Source organism: Cupressus sempervirens, chromosome 5, assembly GCF_028749045.1.
Source record: "Cupressus sempervirens isolate cs-2001-9-10 chromosome 5, ASM2874904v1, whole genome shotgun sequence".
NCBI lineage: Eukaryota > Viridiplantae > Streptophyta > Pinopsida > Cupressales > Cupressaceae > Cupressus > Cupressus sempervirens.
Window position 1 is genome coordinate 796,648,759 of NC_143122.1, and position 19,233 is coordinate 796,667,991.

The following is a 19,233-nucleotide window of genomic DNA, read 5'->3' on the forward strand; positions in this document are numbered from 1 at the left end:
TTGGATTTTGTAGCTGACAGGTAAATAGTTTGTAGCGGACATAATGTTTGTGGCTGACAGACTCCTTCGGGAAGGTTCGACGGATAGTATTTATATCCCATCTAGGATCATTGTAAATTATCTTCTACTATTATTCATCTGATGAAGCATAATGTAATGTCTGGCATATGCAAATAAAATTCTGCTATTTCTGTTCCATTGTCTGTATGCGTTCATTTATTTTACCTGTACAGTAAACATTTGGCGTCGTTGCCTTATGAACTTGGAAGGTGGGAGGAATGAAGATTAATGCCAAATCAGCTTAACAAGGATTGGAATAAGGTCAAGAGAAAAGATGGAATCCGTACTGCGCAAGAAAATTTGATCCTGGCACAGCAAGCCGAACGCCGATGGAGATTTCAGAAGATTGCCGACGGAAACCAGAGCGCCGAAGAATTGTTGGAGGAGACTCGGCAGCAGGTGGAATTGGTGGAAGAAGCACAGGAGGAGTTTTTGAATTTGTGTTCGCCAAGGGAAGAGAATCCAGACAGAAGAGCATCGACTCGCATAGCTCGGAGTGCCGACAGAGCAAGAGCGTGGAGTGAACTCTTCGTCCAGGATATACTTCCGCAGGGGACAACTTCAGAACACCCTTCTCCACCAAGGTTCGCAAATGTTGAGTCTGACGGTGTGGGAGTGCAGTCTGCCGGTGTGGGAGAGTAGTTCGCCAATGTGGGAGTGCAAACCGTCGGTGTGGGAGTGCAGACCGCCGATGTGGGAGTGCAGATCGCCGGTGTGGGAGACAAGTCCACCGGTGTGGGAGTACAAACTATTGGTGTGGGAGTGCAGACCGCTGATGTGGGAGTGAAGAGCACCAGTGTTATAGGACCGAGCAACGCCTGTTTACAGAAACCAATTGTGATGGTGGGACCAAAAGAGAAACTGCCAAAGTTCAATCACGATGGTATGGCCGATCCCATTCGACATTGCAAAACATGTGAAACGATTTGGAAAGCAAATGGGATAACTGATGAAGATGACTAGATGAGGTAATTTTTGGCCACCCTACGAGGCGTAGCAATTGATTGGTTCACTGATACAAATCCACAAAAGCTAAACAGTTGGGATAACATTAAAAAGGAGTTTCTGGTAAAATTTAAACTGTTGCGAGATGATAATGAAATTGTAGCAGAGATCTTCAATACTAAGCAGGGGAAGAACGAAACCGTCCACATTTACGCCAAGAAATTAAAAGACTTGATAAACAAAATGGAAAGTAAGCCGGCAGAAGGACTTCAGAAAAGATGGTTCATGGAAGGCCTACGCTCGAAGTTGCGGAGGAAAATGAAAATTGTGCCACCGTCGTCATACACGGAAGCTTATAACAGAGCATTGGACCTCAAAAGTGAGCAGAAAACAAAGAAGAAGAAGAACACTAGCTCATCTGATTCTAATGACAACGAGCCTGCCGGAGAAGATAGCAATGATGATGAAGGCAGTAGCAAGAAGGTCCGTGCTTTACAGGACATGATCTGCATGATGAAGGAGTTTAAAAACATGCAGAAGGAGCCCAAAGGCAGTGAGTTGTGGTGCACGGAGTGTAAGACCGACGGTCATACTAAAAGATCGTGTCCAAAGAACCAATTCTATGACATTTGTCAGATCAAGGGCCATTCGACAAAGGAGTGCCCTTTTAACATGAAGACAAGAGGATCTCCGCAGGTGCTTCTCACATAGGAGGCTTCCCCGTCGGGCAGTAGTGAAAATACGAATAGCACAGGTACCACATCCGGAGGGTACAGGAATAATAACAGAGGGCAAAATAACAACAATGCGAACAATAACAATAATAGTGGCAATTGAAGTCGAATCCAGTATGATGCAAATGGACGGTCGATTGTTCAATGCCGAGCATGTAATTTGTGCGGTCATTTTGTGCCGGACTGTACAATGGCAAACACACCGAAATTATTATGCAGATGGTGTGGACCTGGCGATCATGAAGATGCCAAGTGCCCGAAGTCTGGAGTGAATCTGATCACTGTTTGGACGGATGAAGAAGAGGTTCTGGCAATTACGCGGAGGCAAGCAAAAGAGTACCCGGACCCGGCAGAAGAAAAGAGGAAATTTGGGGAAGCACAGGCGAAAATTGGAAAGGCATTGTCGGTGGAGACATCTCAGTTGAAGGACATCACTGGCACCTTGGCAAGGAACTTCGCAGAACAAAACATTATACGGCAGATCTTACAAACGGAGATACTGATCAAGATAAGTGACCTTCTTCTCACAATGCCCCAGTTATGGACGACCATTCTGAATCATACACTGTTTTCGGAAGCAACGGAGGACACAGGAAGGGATAGTAGGAAAGTGATAACAACAGACCCAATATTTCTGGCGCTCATGACAGGAAGACATCCGGTGGTCGTCGAGATGGGGATCTTGGAAAATGTTTTGACAAACACAATTGTTGACGGAGGGTCCAGCGTGAATGTCTTGCTGGAGTATACTCGGAAGAAGTTGGGAAAGCCGACGCTGTGGCCACCTACATTCTAGTTGCTCATGACGGACTAGCATGGGATCAAACCGTTAAGAACCTTGAGGGCGCAACCGGTAACCATTGGTACACAACCAATTTTATTGGATTTTGTAGTCATTCCATTGAAAAAAAAGGATATGATGCTGTTCTAGGACGGAATTGGTTGGTGCAAGCAAAAGTAAAACATGATTGGAAACGAAATACCCTATCCATGGAGCGTGGAGGCAAAAGATTCATAATTGACCTGACACACAAATGGTAGGTGAGGAGGCAGCATCGTCAGACTCAGAAGATGAAGGCAACAGTGACGACGAAAGAAATGACGATGAAGGAAAAAGGAGAATGGAACCGAACGAAGGAGTATTGACACTAGAAGGAGGATCAAATAATGACGACCTAGACTCTGTGAATGGCCTTTACTACTGGCAGATAGAAGACTACAAATTGTTTTTGAGTTGTAATATGCTAAGGGTCGATGAAGGTGAGAAAAAAGAGGAAAATGAGTGTCTGAAGGAATACAGAGAAGCGGAAGAAGGAAAGGCGGTTACGCCTGAAGCTGAGGGGAAGAACATACAGTCCAAATCCAAAAAAAAGAAAGATTCCACCATTTGGTACACGGTGAACGGACCGCACAGGAGGAAAAGAACGCGTCGCACCATAAAATTACTTGAAGGGTGCCGACAGCAAGAAAATAATCTAGATGCACGACGACCACAGGCACAGTGGGCGACGGAGGTGACACAGAATAGGCATAAGGCGTGGCATGACAAACTCAATAGGTTTCAACTGGGGCAATTGGTACTCAAGTATGATGATCGGAATGAAAGCAAACAGGAAGGGTTTAAGGCAAGATGGGTTGCACCATATCAGATCCGGGAGGTCGGCGACAATCAAGTGGTAAAGTTGGGGACGTTTGACGGGCAAGAGGTACCTCACACAGTCAACAGATCCTACTGTGCCAGGAAGATGCCATCGCTGTCACAGAATGATCAGATGATTCCCTTGTCGTCGTCGTTGCAGAATGGTGACGCCTGGAGGCAAAATTGAGGTGTTGTCTTTCTATTTTATTTTATTTTTGTCAAAAAATTGAAAAGAAAAAAAAGGTCCTGCAGGTAGCTCCCACGGACATGTCCCGCACACAGATGTCCGCGGACTATCCCGCAGGTAGCTCCCGCGGACATGTCCTGCGGGCAGATGTCTGCAGATTGTCCTGCGGGTAGCTCCCACAGACTATCCCACAGCAGATGTCCCATGGGTAGCTGTCCACGGGAGGTCTTCCGCAAAACCTTTTCGTAGAGTTTTTTCATGCACTTCCACGCGACAACAGAATTTTCCGTGGATTTTCTCTTTCACTCTCTGCACAGGGCTGGTTGAGGCTACCTTTTTCCAGTCTTCCGCGGGTTCCTGTTCATTGCATTTGGTGGAGTACCTATTCCCACGGCATTATCTGGAGGCCGTGGATTTCAATCTACTTGACGCAAGTGGAAAACAACATGTTGGCGTTGTTATTCTTCTATGCGATTTCGCTGCAAGAAGACTTGAAGGCTTGAGACGGGGGAATGACAATTGAAGACGAAGAGGCAATTTTTTTTCATTTGTCTCCCTGTGTGCTCTGCGGACATTCTTTCGTGGGCAGTGTCTTTCGGCAGGAAGTTTTTATCAAGGCCGTGCATTCATTTCCGTGGGTGTTTTTTATTTCTACGACATCTACAAATAGTGTTGCTATATTAATGTCATGAGTTGTTTATTTCGGCAGCTAAGGAAGGAAGAGACGACTTCATCGCAGGCAATGATAGTTGTTGGGTTCATGTCAGGCAGAGGAATTTTATAGATGATGCTAAAAGGACAGGTATCGGTGGTTGCCAGAAAGAGTGTAGAATCGGCAGAAAATGACAAAGATGGTGTGCTCTGTGCATTTCTGTGTGGGTTGCGAAGTACTAATTTGGTCTTGGTGGCGAGGGGTGCTGCCCCTTGACCCCACCTTGTACTGCAACAGGGAGCACACCTGGGGTGCTGCCCCTCGACCCCGCCGAGGGCGTTGCCCCCTGGACCCCCAGTCGTTGCGGATATCAGTCGTGGGAGTCTGACCAGTTGGGAAGAGTTGAAGTTGCTGTAGGCATGGACTTTCTATGTACCAAAGGCACTGGGAGTAGGTGTTGGCCGGGAGGCTGTCTTGGTAGATGCGTAGAGAGCTCGGGAGGAGCTAATCATCTAGTTGGAGGCAATGCAGTGACACTTAGCTCAGGGTACCAAGGAATTCAAAACAGAGAAAGTAGCATAGGTGGCTATCAAGGTCAGCTTCATTAAGGAGGCAGTGTTGTGTCAGAAGAGACTACAGGCACCGGACGAAGGTGATAGTGAGGTGTCAGAAGCAGATTTATCTTGTTATAATTAGCCTGTTAATGTATTAATTTGTCTCAGATATTTTGTTAGTCGTCAGGAGACGACTTTTCTTTTTGGGGGGGATGGTGTCAGCCGACTGGATTGTCGTCGATGTTTCTCTAGCCAACGGAGTGATTATCGGTGGTGTTTCTAGAGCCGACGGAATGACTGTTGTCGGTGTTTTGTATTTTGTAGCTGACGGGTAAATATTTTGTAGCAGACATAATGTTTGTGGCCGATAGACTCCTTCGAGAAGGTTCGGAGGATAGTATTTATATCCCGTCTGGAATCATTGTAAATTATCTTCTACTATTATTCATCTGATGAAGCATAATGTAATGTCTGGCATATGCGAATATAATTCTGTTATTTCTGTTCCATTGTCTGTATGCGTTCATTTATTTTACCTATACCGTAAACAAGGAGTTCAGCTTCCATTAGGTCCACCTAATGGGAGGGCTCTAGTAGCTTCTGCAACTCCAGTTATACCAATGATACCTGTACAGACACCTCCAGCTTCTCCTACAGGATCACCTTGCTTTGCAGATGCTTCACCTGATTTTGAACCAAATTCTTCTAATGAGGAACCTGATCATCAAGCATCTCCTGATACTGTCATTGGTCATTCTCCTATCCAGCCTAAGTGGTGGGCTAAGACACTTGCTGATCTTCATGATGATGAGCTCATAGATGGGAGAACTACTCGGAGAAAAAACAAAACTACAAAATCTGTTAACTTTGCTCTCATGGCCAACATTCATAGTGTGTTTGAACCTCAAACATATTCTGAGGCTAAAGGAATTCTAGAGTGGGAATAGGCCATGACATCTAAACACTAGAGCCTGCTAAAGAACAACACCTAGGCCCTTTCTAATCTTTCATCAGGGAAGAAACCCATTGGCTACAAATGAGTTTATAAAATCAAATATAAATCAAATAGTACTTTTGATAAGTACAAAGCTCGTTTAGTGGCAAAGGGCTTTTCTCAACGTCAGGGCATTGATTACAAGACCTTTGCTCCTACTGCAAAGATGATCATTAGTAGATTAGTCCTAACCATTAGAACACAATTTGGCTGGAAGGTCCATTAGATGGACATCAACAGTGCTTTCTTGAATGGTGATCTTCATGAAGAGGTCTACATGACACATCCTCTTGCTTTCAAGGTTGCTGGTAAAGACCATCAGGTTCTCAGATTGGTAAAAGCTCTCTATGGCTTAAAGAGGAGTTCTTAAAACTCAAATCTGTACATCAAGACGACTGACAGTGACATCATCCTTCTGGTTATTTATGTGGATGATTTGATCATCATTGACAATTCGACATCTTTGATTCAGGGAATGAAACAAAATTTATGCTAGTCTTTTGATATGACTGACCTTGGGCTCATGCATTATTGCCTAATTGTTGAAGTTTGGCAACAGTCTTCTGGTATATTCATCTCTCAGTCCAAATATGCTAGGGCCCTGTTAGATAAATTTCGTCTGCAAGATTGCAAACCTGCATCTACATCTATGGAGAAAGGTCTCAAGTTATCAGCAAAGAAATTGGATGGCACTTTGGATAAGAACAAAGCTCATTTGGTGGCAAAAGACTTTTTCTCAACATTAGGGCATTGACTATGAGGAGACCTTTGCTCTTACTACGAAGATGAGCACTAATAGATTAGTCCTAGTCATGGCAGTAAAGTTTGGCTGGAAGGTCCATCAAATGGACGTCAAGAGCGCTTTCCTGAATGGTGATCTCCATGAAGAGATCTACATGACACAACCTCTTGGTTTCTAGGTTGCTAGTAAAGACCATCAGGTTGTTAAATTGGTAAAATCTCTCTATGGCTTGAAGCAGACCCCTCAGGCATGGTACATAAAAATTGATAACTACCTCAGTGATCAAGGCTTTGAGAGGAGTTTTTTAGACTCAAATCTATACAACAAGACTACTGGTAGTGACATCATCCTTCTTGTTATTTATGTGGATGATTTTATCATCATTGGCAGTTCGACATCTTTAATTTAGCGAATCAAATAGAATTTATGCCAGTCTTTTGATATGACTGACCTTGGGCTCCTGCATTATTGCCTAGGTGTTGAAGTTTGACAACAATCTTCTGGTATATTCATCTTTCGGTCCAAATATGCCAAGGCCCTGTTAGACAAATTTCGTATGCAAGATTGCAAGCCTACATCTACACCTATGGAGAAAGGTCTCAAGTTATCAGCAATGTCTGATTCTCCTTCCGTTGGTGATACTACATACAAGTAACTAGTAGGCAACCTCATCTACCTCTTTGCTACTAGGCCTGATATTAGCTTCTCAGTCAACTATATTTTATGCTTTATGACAACTCCTAAGGTTGATCATTGGATGGCAGCAAAGCGTGTGCTTCATTATGTGAAGGGCACCTCAGATATGGACTTTTGTACTCTCAAAGTTCTAATCCTAAACTCAGTGGGTACACAAATTTAGATTGGGCAGGCTCTGTTGATGATAAAAAGTCAACTTCTGGATATGTGTTCAGTTTGGGGTCCGGTGCAGTCAGATGGACCAGTAAGAAGTAGTAGGTAGTTTCTCTCTCCTCTATAGAGGTCGAATATAGAAGGACTATTAAGGAAGGATGTGAAGTTGTTTGGCTTTGTCGAATGCTTGGGGATATGCAAATGTCACCAGCAGGACTGAGTATTTTGTTTGTTGATAACAAAGGCATTATCAAGTTAGTACGCAATCCAATATTCCACAAATGAACCAAGCATGTGGATGTTCACTATCATTATATACGACAGCTGGTTGAAGATGAGACAATAGATTTGCAGTATGTTCCTACCACAGATCAGACTGCAGACATTCTCACCAAGCCGCTTAGTCCCAATAAGTTTGTCAAATTTAGAGGACATCTTGGTGTTCTAGATAGATTAACCATTAAGGGAGGGTATTACAATAATAGATAATTATCTATTATTAGTTAACGAAAATCTATTGTAAATATCTAGTTAGCTTTCACTTTTTTAGCTTTATCTATTAGACTAGAATATTTCTATTTTTTATGATTGTTTCCTAAGGAAACATCACTTTATTCTTTTGTATATATAGACCTCTCAATATCTGTTGATAACAACTGAGTATTTTACCAATTACTTCGTAATAATTTCTTCAAACATTAAAACATTAATCATGTTTGTCTCATATCTTATTTCAAAACTTCTCAATTTGATGATAACCCGTTGCCTTTATTTGGTTGAAAAGTGCTAAAGCCTTTGCAATTACCATTTCTTGAAATTTATTATGAAGTTAGAAATGCTTAATGTTGGATCATTCATAACTTGATTTGGTTAAGAGTACTCATTTTGTGAGCACTCAAAACTTAAAACCAGTTATTAGTTTGATTTTTTCAAGCATTCAAAGGATAGTTAGAAATGCTTGCCTTTTGAGCATAAAAAACTTGTAAGTTATGTATGCTCATTTTTCGGGCACTCATAACTTATTTGGTTTTGTGTGCTTGTATTTTGAGCATTCCGAACTATTTCTGGTTGTGTATGCTCAATTTTTGAGCATTTCTAACATGGTTAGAAAGTTATAATTTTTGAGCGCGGTAAGTCTAGAAGGAGATATTTAAATGAAAATTTAATTATTTTCCTCCCAAAATAATATAATGATAAATAATTCAAATTAATTTAAATATTAAAATTATTTCTCAAAAATAGATTTAGATATTACCTATTGAAGTAAGATTAAAAGCTCAATTTAGGAGAATGCTCATAACTCTTGATTTGCAAATCTCTTAGCTTTGAAATTTCAACTGGGTATAGAAGTTAGACGTTGGGTTCACACAAAATTTTAAATTTTGGGGTACACAAAAGTCTAGGCAACACAGGTCTAACCTTAAGGAGCAATTATGTGGAAGTCTTCAATAGGTACTAGACGCCTTTGTCTATGTCCTCTTCTTCAATAGCCCATATTCACAAAAAGCTTCATGAACTGCTGCCTTTCATTGACCGTTCAAACCATCCTATCATAATTTGATGTACTTTGATTTTAATTTAATTTTATTATTATTTCAATAATGTTAGTTGATTCAACTTTAATAATATATTTTAAAATAAAGAAGTCTTAAAAAGTTCTAATTTTTTAATCATTATACATTCAAATGCTTCTATACTAAAAAAACATTTTATAAATTATAGAATTCCACAAATTAACTTTATGAAATTAAATAACTTTATTTTATAATTGCTAAAAAAACATTTTGATTTAATTAATAAATTGTTATGGCATCTCGTAGTTATCATCCACATCATAATTTAGACTGTTTTCATTGCATAGGGTTATCATTTTCTTGTCAAGGACCCAGAGAATGATCCATCTGCTATTGTTTGTCATGAACCTTGGGGCAAAACACGAGTAGGTCTTACAATACAACTGTCTTCTGGTCTGATACAATGTTGTTCATCTTTGTATCGTGCATTCATCCTTTATTGCAAAGACTTGTCAATACCCTCGAAACCTTGAATCATATTGTCCTTTACTGCATTGATTCCTCTTTGACTGTTAGGAACTTTCACAATGCATATGAAGGTCTTCAATGACATTACTCTACAAAACACCAAGACCGGCTCCTCTAATGCATATGCCAGTGGTATCATGCTCTCTAACAAGGCTGCACATGGCACAGAATCTAATCAATTCCTTCTGTTTTTAAAGGTTCATTTGGAAAGACCATTTCTTGACCTTTAATACTGTGGTGCTTTCGCAATCCTCTTGAAAATAATTTCTCTATAACGTTGATGTATGCTTGAAAACACTGCATCCCTCTTCATAGCAATGAAAGTAAACATTCATGACAGTCAAAAGCTCCTTGAAAACGGTTTTCTCATAAATTCTCTCTTCTAGAACATGAAATTGCTGTTCTTCTTTAAGAAATGTCGAGTTTCTTCCTTACATTGAATATGCTCTTTGAAGACTGCTGCTTACTCTTCAGTAAAACTCTTCTATTTATGTAGAGCCGCTGTTCCTTATTATGAGACCGTTCTTGATGAACTTGCTGCTCTTGATCAGTCTAATGATGTTGTTTAATCATGATTTGTTGTTCCATCTTTGGACGACTATTCTTCTTCTATGAGTAGTCTACTGTTCTCGTCTTTGAGAGGTTGGTCTTCTTTTACTCTTTGCTGCCCTTAGTGATCAAGCTTCTGTTTATGCATTCTTTGACATTATTTCATCATGAACCACTGTTATCTTTGTTTTATATCTGCTATTCTCTTTAAAATACTACTCTTTTATAAAATCTTGCTCTATTGTCTATGGCAGAAAGCTGTTCTAACATCAAAAGCTGTTGTTCGATGAAACCTTGAGGATGAAATGGATGAGTAGGATGGTTACTATTGATGTCAGTTTTTATACCACATAACATATTAGCAATTGAATATCTGATATAGAGTATCAAACACATAATTCCTCTCTTGAAAAGTTAATACTCATGGGACATGAGAATAACTCCAATGTTTCTTACACCTGTGGATGCGAACTCAGTATATCGATGTGATTTGCTGGTAATCATGTAGGCAGCCTTACATTGTTTGTTTGAGGATGACTTAGACTTTGGTGGAATGATGGAGATGGTGATTCAGTGTGCATGCTAGATGGTGTTGATGGAGAAGGTGATGGTTATGGAGAATGAGTGTGCTCTGATACTTGAATTACTTCTCTAACTTTCTTGTCTAAACTTTGACTACTCAACTACTTGCTATTCTACTCCTACTCCTATGAATGGAAGGATTAGCAAATGGACGGGGATTGAATCTAATGAAAGTTTACTAGCAGCTCCACCTCCATAGATGCAATGATTCAAAGGAAAATGAACTAATTTACCACACAAGGCTTCCCAACGAGCCGCTAGGATGCTAGTGGCCTAGTATTGATCCCTATCAAACATCTACTAATGCTACCATGCAACTATCCATCTACTTTACTCTTACTCAGCAACTTGAAATGCAATCCACTTTAACAACTTGAAAAGAAATTCTCTCTAACTATTTGGAAGTAGAAACCATGCAATAATGCCAAAGGCTCTTAATCACCATGCAAGTCACAACAATGAGAAAGAAATAGCGAATTTTGGCATTATCTTTGCAACAATTTTCTCCGACCATTACAAATGAGAGCAAATGGCCTTATATAGAGGCCAAAATGTACAACCGACGGTAGAGATAAAGAGGCCCCCAATTAAATGCTTAGCCAAAAATTAACTTTGCCAAGATGAAATTTACTTTTTTAAATTGCCAATTAGACCAAAATTGCAAAAATAAAGTAAATAATGCTTTGGAGATGCTAAATGTTTCAATTTAATGATAATTTAGTAATTAATATGTCATTAAAATCGGATTTTGGCTAGCCAAAAGCCATTTTTTTAATATTAAATTACCAATTTCATTAAAGGCTTAAGAATTTTCAAGGCAAATTTAATCCATTTAATGCCAATTTTTGCAATTCAATCCAAATTGATTTTGCTAAGTAATTTTAGTTTTTGACAAAAATAAATCATCTCTTGAGTCTAAAATCGATTTTGCAATTTGATTTCATCATCACGCAATTAATTTTCTCACCGAAAAAAATTCAAGATTTTCCAAAAAAACTTTAAATGTAAAGAAAATTTCATTTTTTGAAAATTATTCAAGTTTACACAATTATATCCAAATTTTCAAAAAAAAAAATTCGTCTAATTATGAAATTTACAATTTTACCCTGCCAAGTGTTGCTCTTTGAAATTTGTTCGACCTAAGGATGAAATTGGTCGTTCTGGAAAATCAAGTTGAAACCGGGTGAAAATAAGTCTAACCCTCTCCCCTCTAGCCCTGGAGGTGTCCAAGACTTAGAATTCTCAAAAAATGAATTAAAATATTTTGGACAACTTCAAAAAAAAATTTGCCAAGATGACCGAAAAAAGGGGGTCCCCAAAATTTTGGGGCGATGGTGTGAAAACCTCACAACAGTTACATGGAAGCTTGTCTCACATAAAGCTCCGTTTCAATGATGGAGAGGCCAGGGCTGGAGGAAAACTTCTGTGTCCAAACAATAAAATCCCTAAATACAACATGGATTTTTAGTTTTAAAGTCCCCTCCAAATGCAAAATACACTTGACCTTGACTTATTTAACATGGATTTTACAAACTAAAATCTAAGTCTCTCAATCACTCTCTTATCTGAGAGGCCATCTCCATATTGTCTTAACTGATTAATAATGTTTTTCACAGAGTAATAAAACTATCCATTGTCTCACTAACTTTAATTTTTAGGTTTTCAAAATCTTTTTTCAAGTTCACAAACCTGACATTTTTCACCTTGCATGGACCTTGCTAATAAGTTCCAAGAGTGTCCCAAACCTTTTTTTGAAGACTTGACACTAGAAACCTTTGGAAAATTGTGTTATTTAAGTCTTGTTGAATAAGGCCACGAATAGGAACCTATGACTATGCCAAACTCTTTGAACGCATCTTAGGTCATATTTCAGATAGCTATATTCTTCAGGTGGCCTTTTACACAACAATAGCTATTCACACAAGTAGCTCTCTCTGAGTTTTCGCACTGTGTTACCAATATCTAGGGTGTAGGGGAATCTCACAAAAATAGTTTATTGAAAGGGAAAACAAAGCATAGAAAGAAAACATAGGAAAGTGATGAAAGATGTATGCTACAACATACAAGACAAAATTTTATTGTTAGATAATGAGTAATACAAATATAAAGCACTACAGAGTTCTAAGAAATCTGTAACTATTGTGTACCTTAAGAGTTACATCACACAGTCACAAATAGATTCACTTATAAGCATTATTTTTTTAGTCAGTAATGAAATAGTAGTTTTGAAACTTTCAGGACATAGCAAGTTAGTATAAGACACAACTGATTAACATGGATACACAAGAGATCAGAAAGTTAGGATATGGAAAAGATCTCCTTGCAAGAAAGTGTGAAGTATATACAAGTATAAGAGTTAAAGATAGTAGAATTAAGCCCCTAAATATGAGATATCTAGATAAACAAGTCTCTTTGTTCTTATAAAGAATACTACACAATGGTAAGAAATTCTCAAAATATGAATACTAGCTTACACATATTTATTTAATAAATTTTTGCATAGAATAAGCCAATGATACATTTGGGCATGTTTATTCTACACGGAGTGATAGTCACAATAAACTCTTCTTTCAACTAAACCAATGAAACAATCTTTTAGCTTGTGCCAACATAAGGCCAAATCAGTTCTATTGCGACAAAACTCAGTCTTCTTTCATTGCACATTACTTTTGATTCCAAGAAAAAGGTCACTAGGGATGGACTTAATAGTTGCTAGAAATGTGATGAGAGAACACCATTTCGCTTTTCAATGTCCAAAATAGGTTTCCCATCATGGATGTCTTATTGACCATAGGTTTCCAACAGCGTAAGAGGTTTCCAATGAGATTGTAGTGAAGGGAACTCATAGACCCCTCATTTTTCGGTCTTCTGTTATTGGGCTTTTTATCCGTTCCATAATGGGCTCTCCACTCTACATGTGTCAGATCTTGAGCAGTTATCTTCCAGTTTACCTTGGTACTGTAGTGCAGATTGGCAGACTGACATAGTGTGTTGTCTTTTAAAAAAAGTGCACATAATTGATATAGTAAAATGATAGTTTTGTAGTTGCAACAACAGTGTGATAAAGTAACTATTATTTTTACTGATTAAACTCCAGATTGACGACAACATTTCATATTTGAGGCATGCGAAATCGTAGATCATTCATAAATAACCACATTTGCTTGCACTCTCTATGACAGCTGATCATTTTTGAAACCTGTGAAATAGTGTTTCTGATAACATTGATGGAATGCACCCGATGTGACTGTTTGATTTATTAATTAATTTAAAACTATCAGAACTGTGCTTCTGTGATTTCTAAATTAATTAATAAATCAAGAAAAACGTCACATCCGGTGCAAAAATTTGGCTAGATAGACGTCACCCGGATATTGTATCTATTAAAATCTATTAAAAGAACAAGACTTGTGTGTCATTTCAGTTACTCTTAGCAAATTGATAGGTTCTTGCAAATCATATTATCATGGCAGGATAGAACTCATGGCAAGCTGCACAAAATTGTGAGAAAAGGCCTCTGTTGACCAGTCATCAAAGATATGTAATGAGCAAATATTGCTAGATGATCATGTTGTCTTGGTGGAGATGCAGTAGACACAGGAGTTGTCCCTTTGACACATTTTCGACTCCCAAAAAATAGTAACAAGAGAAAGGCACATATATAGGAAAAGAAACTCCTGACCAGAAACTTAGGCTGTGTTATCTAGCTCATTAAACTTATTGGAAGATGCTTCTTTTTATGGAGACGATGATTCATTCAGTGACATAAAGATAATACATCATCAATGTATCCAAAACCTTTTTAGCATAATGTTCTTGCCCCATACTAGTCCAAAAATCCACTAAACGTAATTGAACACAATTACAGAGAACATTGGCATGCTGAAAAATGCTCTCTAACCTAAGATATTTGTCATCTACTTGTGTTTTTATTCTCTTTTAACCATCCTGTTCTTTCTTGTTTTCATCAGAAAGCTTGGGATATTCACAAAGTTCATATTCGCTCCATCTATTTGCACCATAGTAACGAGAATTGCCTAAAAATTGCGTGAATTGGCGATTCACCGATCAGATTCACCCTAGACGATTTTTTTGAATCGCATGAATCGCCAATATTGGCGATTCATGCAAAAATCACATGAATCAGCTCAAAAAATCGCCAAGAAATCGGCCGCGGCATGTAAAGTGTGGAGTTGGATATTTTTAAAAAATAACTTTTTTTTTTAACTTTCTTTTTGACCTATTTTCTTTGTTATAACCCTAAAGGGCCTTCTATTTGTTAAGCATGAATAGAAGAGAGGAAAAGTGAGAGAGAAGAAGAGAAAATAAAAGCCATAGGTTTCTAACCGGCAAGAAGGAAGAGCACCAAAGAGATCAGCAGGCCATTTGGGGAGCCCATCAATTGCATTGGGAGCATTAAGGAGCCAATATCAACACTTCTCAACTCATTTGCAAGAGGTAAGTGCTCATTTTTTTCTTGCATGTTAGTGTATTATGCATTTTTTGTTAAATTTTTAGTGTATTATGCATTTTTTGTTAAATTTCTATAGTTTTCAAGATTTTTAGTGTAAATCTTGAATGTTCTTTATTTTTACTAAGTTGCAAACTAGGGTTTGTTGTTTTGTAGCCTTTATTAGCTCCAAAATTTGATATTTAACATAAAAAAAATTATTGCAGCAGCCTTTGCTCTCATTTTTTGCAAATTCGCAATGGGTAAAAAAGATAAATGTTGGAAATATAACGAAGAGTTTTGTGGAAGAACCAAATATCAAACAAAATGTATGTTTTGTAAAGAAAAAATAACTTCCGGGGGTATTTATAGATTGAAATTCCACATTGCTGGTATAATTGGACACGATGTTACAGTTTGCACTCACCAAACTCCTGAGGCAAAATGCACTTGCTTAATGGCATTAGAAAAAATTGAAAAAGACAAAGCAAATAGCAAAATGCAAGTTGAAGGGTTAAGGGGTATTGGCTCCCATGTTCCCGCATCCGCAGCCACATCCACATCTGCATCTGCATCAACTTTCGCATCCGTAGGTTGTGTTGGAGAGGGTTCCTCTAAGCCTCCTTTTTATCCTAGTTCTTCTACTCATGCTAGTGCTAGTGCTAGTCGGTCACATACTGAGACAGAGTTCCACACCAACCTATTGTAGCCTAGAGTGCAGAAAAACAAAATGGATAGTTACTTTGTGCCCCGCACTACTCCTGGTTCCCAACCCATGCTTGAGGGCATGGGTTTGAACAAGGACATTCATGATGCTGCCAGAAAGGAGATATGCAAATTTTGGTACTTTTGCAACATTCCATTTATTGCAGCCAGGTAATTGATTCTTTTTTCTTTGTTTTCTTTAAAGTTAAAATTAAAAGTAAAAGTAAAACTTTAATTATATCTACTTGTTTTATAATTTGAGTCTTTGACATCTAAATTTTTATTTGTGACAAGGCTACTTATTGGCAGAATATGATAGATGCAGTTGCTATTTGTGGGTTGGGGTTTAAAGCCCCAACTGAGGCTGAGTTGAGCGAATACCTCTTGGATGAGATGGTAGAGGATATGAGGGTTGACCTCGAGGAGAACCGAAAGGAGTGGATTGCAAAGGGTTGCACCATCATGACTGATGGTTGGACAGATAGGAGGAATAGAACACTCCTCAATTTTCTTTTATCCTGTGGAGGTGATTGATCATTCTACTTTCCTACATACATAATTGTAAATTTTGATTTGTTGAATGCTAATTTGTTGATGATCCATTTAATATTATAATTCGTTGTTTTGTTACTTGTAGGATATACCATGTTCATCAAATCCATTGATGCTTCCGCACATGTAAAAAATGCTACATACTTATGTGAGGCTATTGTGGAAGTCATAGCAGAGGTGGGGGAACAAAATGTGATCCAAGTGGTGACGGATAATGCAGCAAGTTATGTTGCTACAGGTAAACTTTTAACTTTTCAAGTTTTGAAAATAAATTTATTTGAATTTTGAAATTTGAATTTCTAATTGACTTAAAATTGTTGTAGGTAAACTTTTGATAGAGAGGCACCCCACCATATTTTGGTCCCTTTGTGCGGCACATTGCATTAACCTCATGTTGGAGAAAATTGGCAAACTTGAGTTTGTCAAGTCATGTGTGGAAAGGGAAAAAAACATATGCAAGTTCATTTATAATCATTCATTTGTCCTTAGCACAATGAGGAAGTACACAAGAGGCAAGGAGTTAGCTCGCCCAAGTATCATGAGGTTTGCCTTGAATTTCATCACCTTGCAGTCCTTGTTGACATCAAGAGATGGATTGAGGAGCATGTTTGTTGGGCAGGAGTGGATTTGCTCTTCCTATGCTACGACCACTATAGGGTTAGATGTGGCGGATTGCATATTTGATAAGGATGGTTTTTGAAAACCCGCTAGAGAAATCCTTAAGGTAAATTTATTGCAATTTAACATTTAGTATTTTACTTTTACTTTAAGTTATATTATTTTATATTTAGGTTTTGACTCAAATTTTTCGTTTTACTTTATATGTAGGTCACTGAGCCCCTTGTAGCTTTGCTACGAACTGCTGATGGGGAGAAGCCCTCTATGGGCTACATTTATGAGGGCATGGATAGGGCCAAGGAGGCCATCAAAGCCCAATATGCAGGAGTATAGGAGAGGTATGGCCCTATTTGGGACATCATCAATAGGAGATGGCAGAATCAGCTCCATCGACCTATCCATGCAGCAGCTTACTATCTAAATCAGGCATTTTATTTCCATCCTAAGTTCAAGGCGGATGCGGAGGTCCTCACTGGCTTATACACAGTGATTCAGAGGTTGAGTAGCGATGAAAATAGCGCTACTGCGATTGTTGAACTAGACCAGTTCAACAATAAAGAGGGGCCACTTTTCTCTGGCAGGATGGCCATAAATGCTCAGACAACACTACAGCTAGGTAAAAATTAAATAATATATTCAATGTTCATGAATCTAGATTCTCAACTTAAAGTTTGTAAGAAATGATAATGTTGAGCAAGGAACGAGAAACAATCCAAGTAAGTTAAGTGTGAAACAATGTTACCATAAGATAAGAAAACTCCAAGAGCATACACCAAGAAGGTTCAACAATGGAGACAAAGATTTATAAGGGGAAAGCAAAGAAAACCCCTTGTGAGTATTATGAATGAAGGCAAATGCCTAGAGAAGAGAGAGAGAGTGTGTTGGAGCAAAAGTAGCTCAATACAATAACATCAAGTGCTAAGAGTGTGTTGAAGAAAGAAGGAGGAGCATCTCTTATATAGAGATGAGAGAGGAGTTGCATTTGTAACTCCCATTTCTATGAATGCCACATTCATAATAGGTGTGTGCAAAGTGTCACAATCCTCTTAAGGAGGATAAACTAAATAAAGAAATAAACAAGAGTTTTCCTTACATGTGGAATAAAGGACAAACAATGACATGTCCTCCACATGTGTACAAGTGGACAAACTACATGTAGGGACCCTTGGAATATCCCAATTAAAATATATATCCAAGGAAATATTAACCTTTCTAACACCCCCCCTTAATCTTTACTTGGAGAGTTTACTTCAACGGGTTGTAAACCCAAATTTTTACAATGGAACTGAAATCTCTCTTTAGAAAGTGGTTTGGTTAAAATATCAGCCACTTGATCTTCTCCTTTACAATAAAGAAGAATAACTTGATTGTCTTCAACTTGTTCTCGAATGAAGTGATGTTGAAGTGAAATATGTTTGGTGCGTGCATGATAAACTGGATTCTTTGCCAAGGCAATAGCACTTTGATTGTCACAATGTATAGGTGTAGGTGATTGTTGAGGTAGACCCAAATCGTCAAGAAGTCTTCGAATCCACAAAGCTTCCTTAGCTGCATTGGTACAACCTTTGTATTCAGCTTCAGTTGAGCATAGGGAAATAGAGTGTTCTTTTTTGCTTTTCCAAGAAATTGGACCTGAACCAACAAAGAAAAAATAACCACAAGTGGATTTCCCATCATTGGGATCTCCACCTAGATCGGAATCAGTATAACCATGTAAAATAAATTCAAAGTTTGCATCATAAAATAATCCCATATTAATAGTTCCTTTAATGTACCTTAAGATGCGTTTAGCAACTTTAAAATGAGTTTGTTGAGGTTTAGACATAAATCGAGAAACTAAACCAACACTATAAGCAATATTAGGTCTAGTAAGAGTTAAATAATTTAAACTTCCTACCAACTGTCTATACAAAGTTTCATCAACAAAAGGAGTATTCATGTCATTCATCAATTTAGTTCCTAATTCACATGAAATTGAAACATGGTTAGAGTCATTCATCTTAAATTTGTCTAAAAGATCATACGCATACTTGCTTTGAGAAACAAAGATACCTTTAGGAGTTTGAAAAATTTGCATACCTAAGAAATAATGTAAGATACCTAAATCTGTCATTTGAAATTTCTGTTTAAGTTGGAATTTGATATCAGAAATCAAAGCGTCTAAACTAGAAGTGAGTATTAGATCATCTACATAAACAATAACAATGATAATATCATCGTTAGTATGTTTAATATACAAATTAGGATCATTTTTACTTCTAGCAAAACCTTGAGAAATAAAGAAAGAATTAATTTTAGAATACCATTCTCTAGGTGATTGTTTAAGACCATAAATAGATTTGTTCAATTTGCAAACCAGATTTTCACTACCTTTCTTAA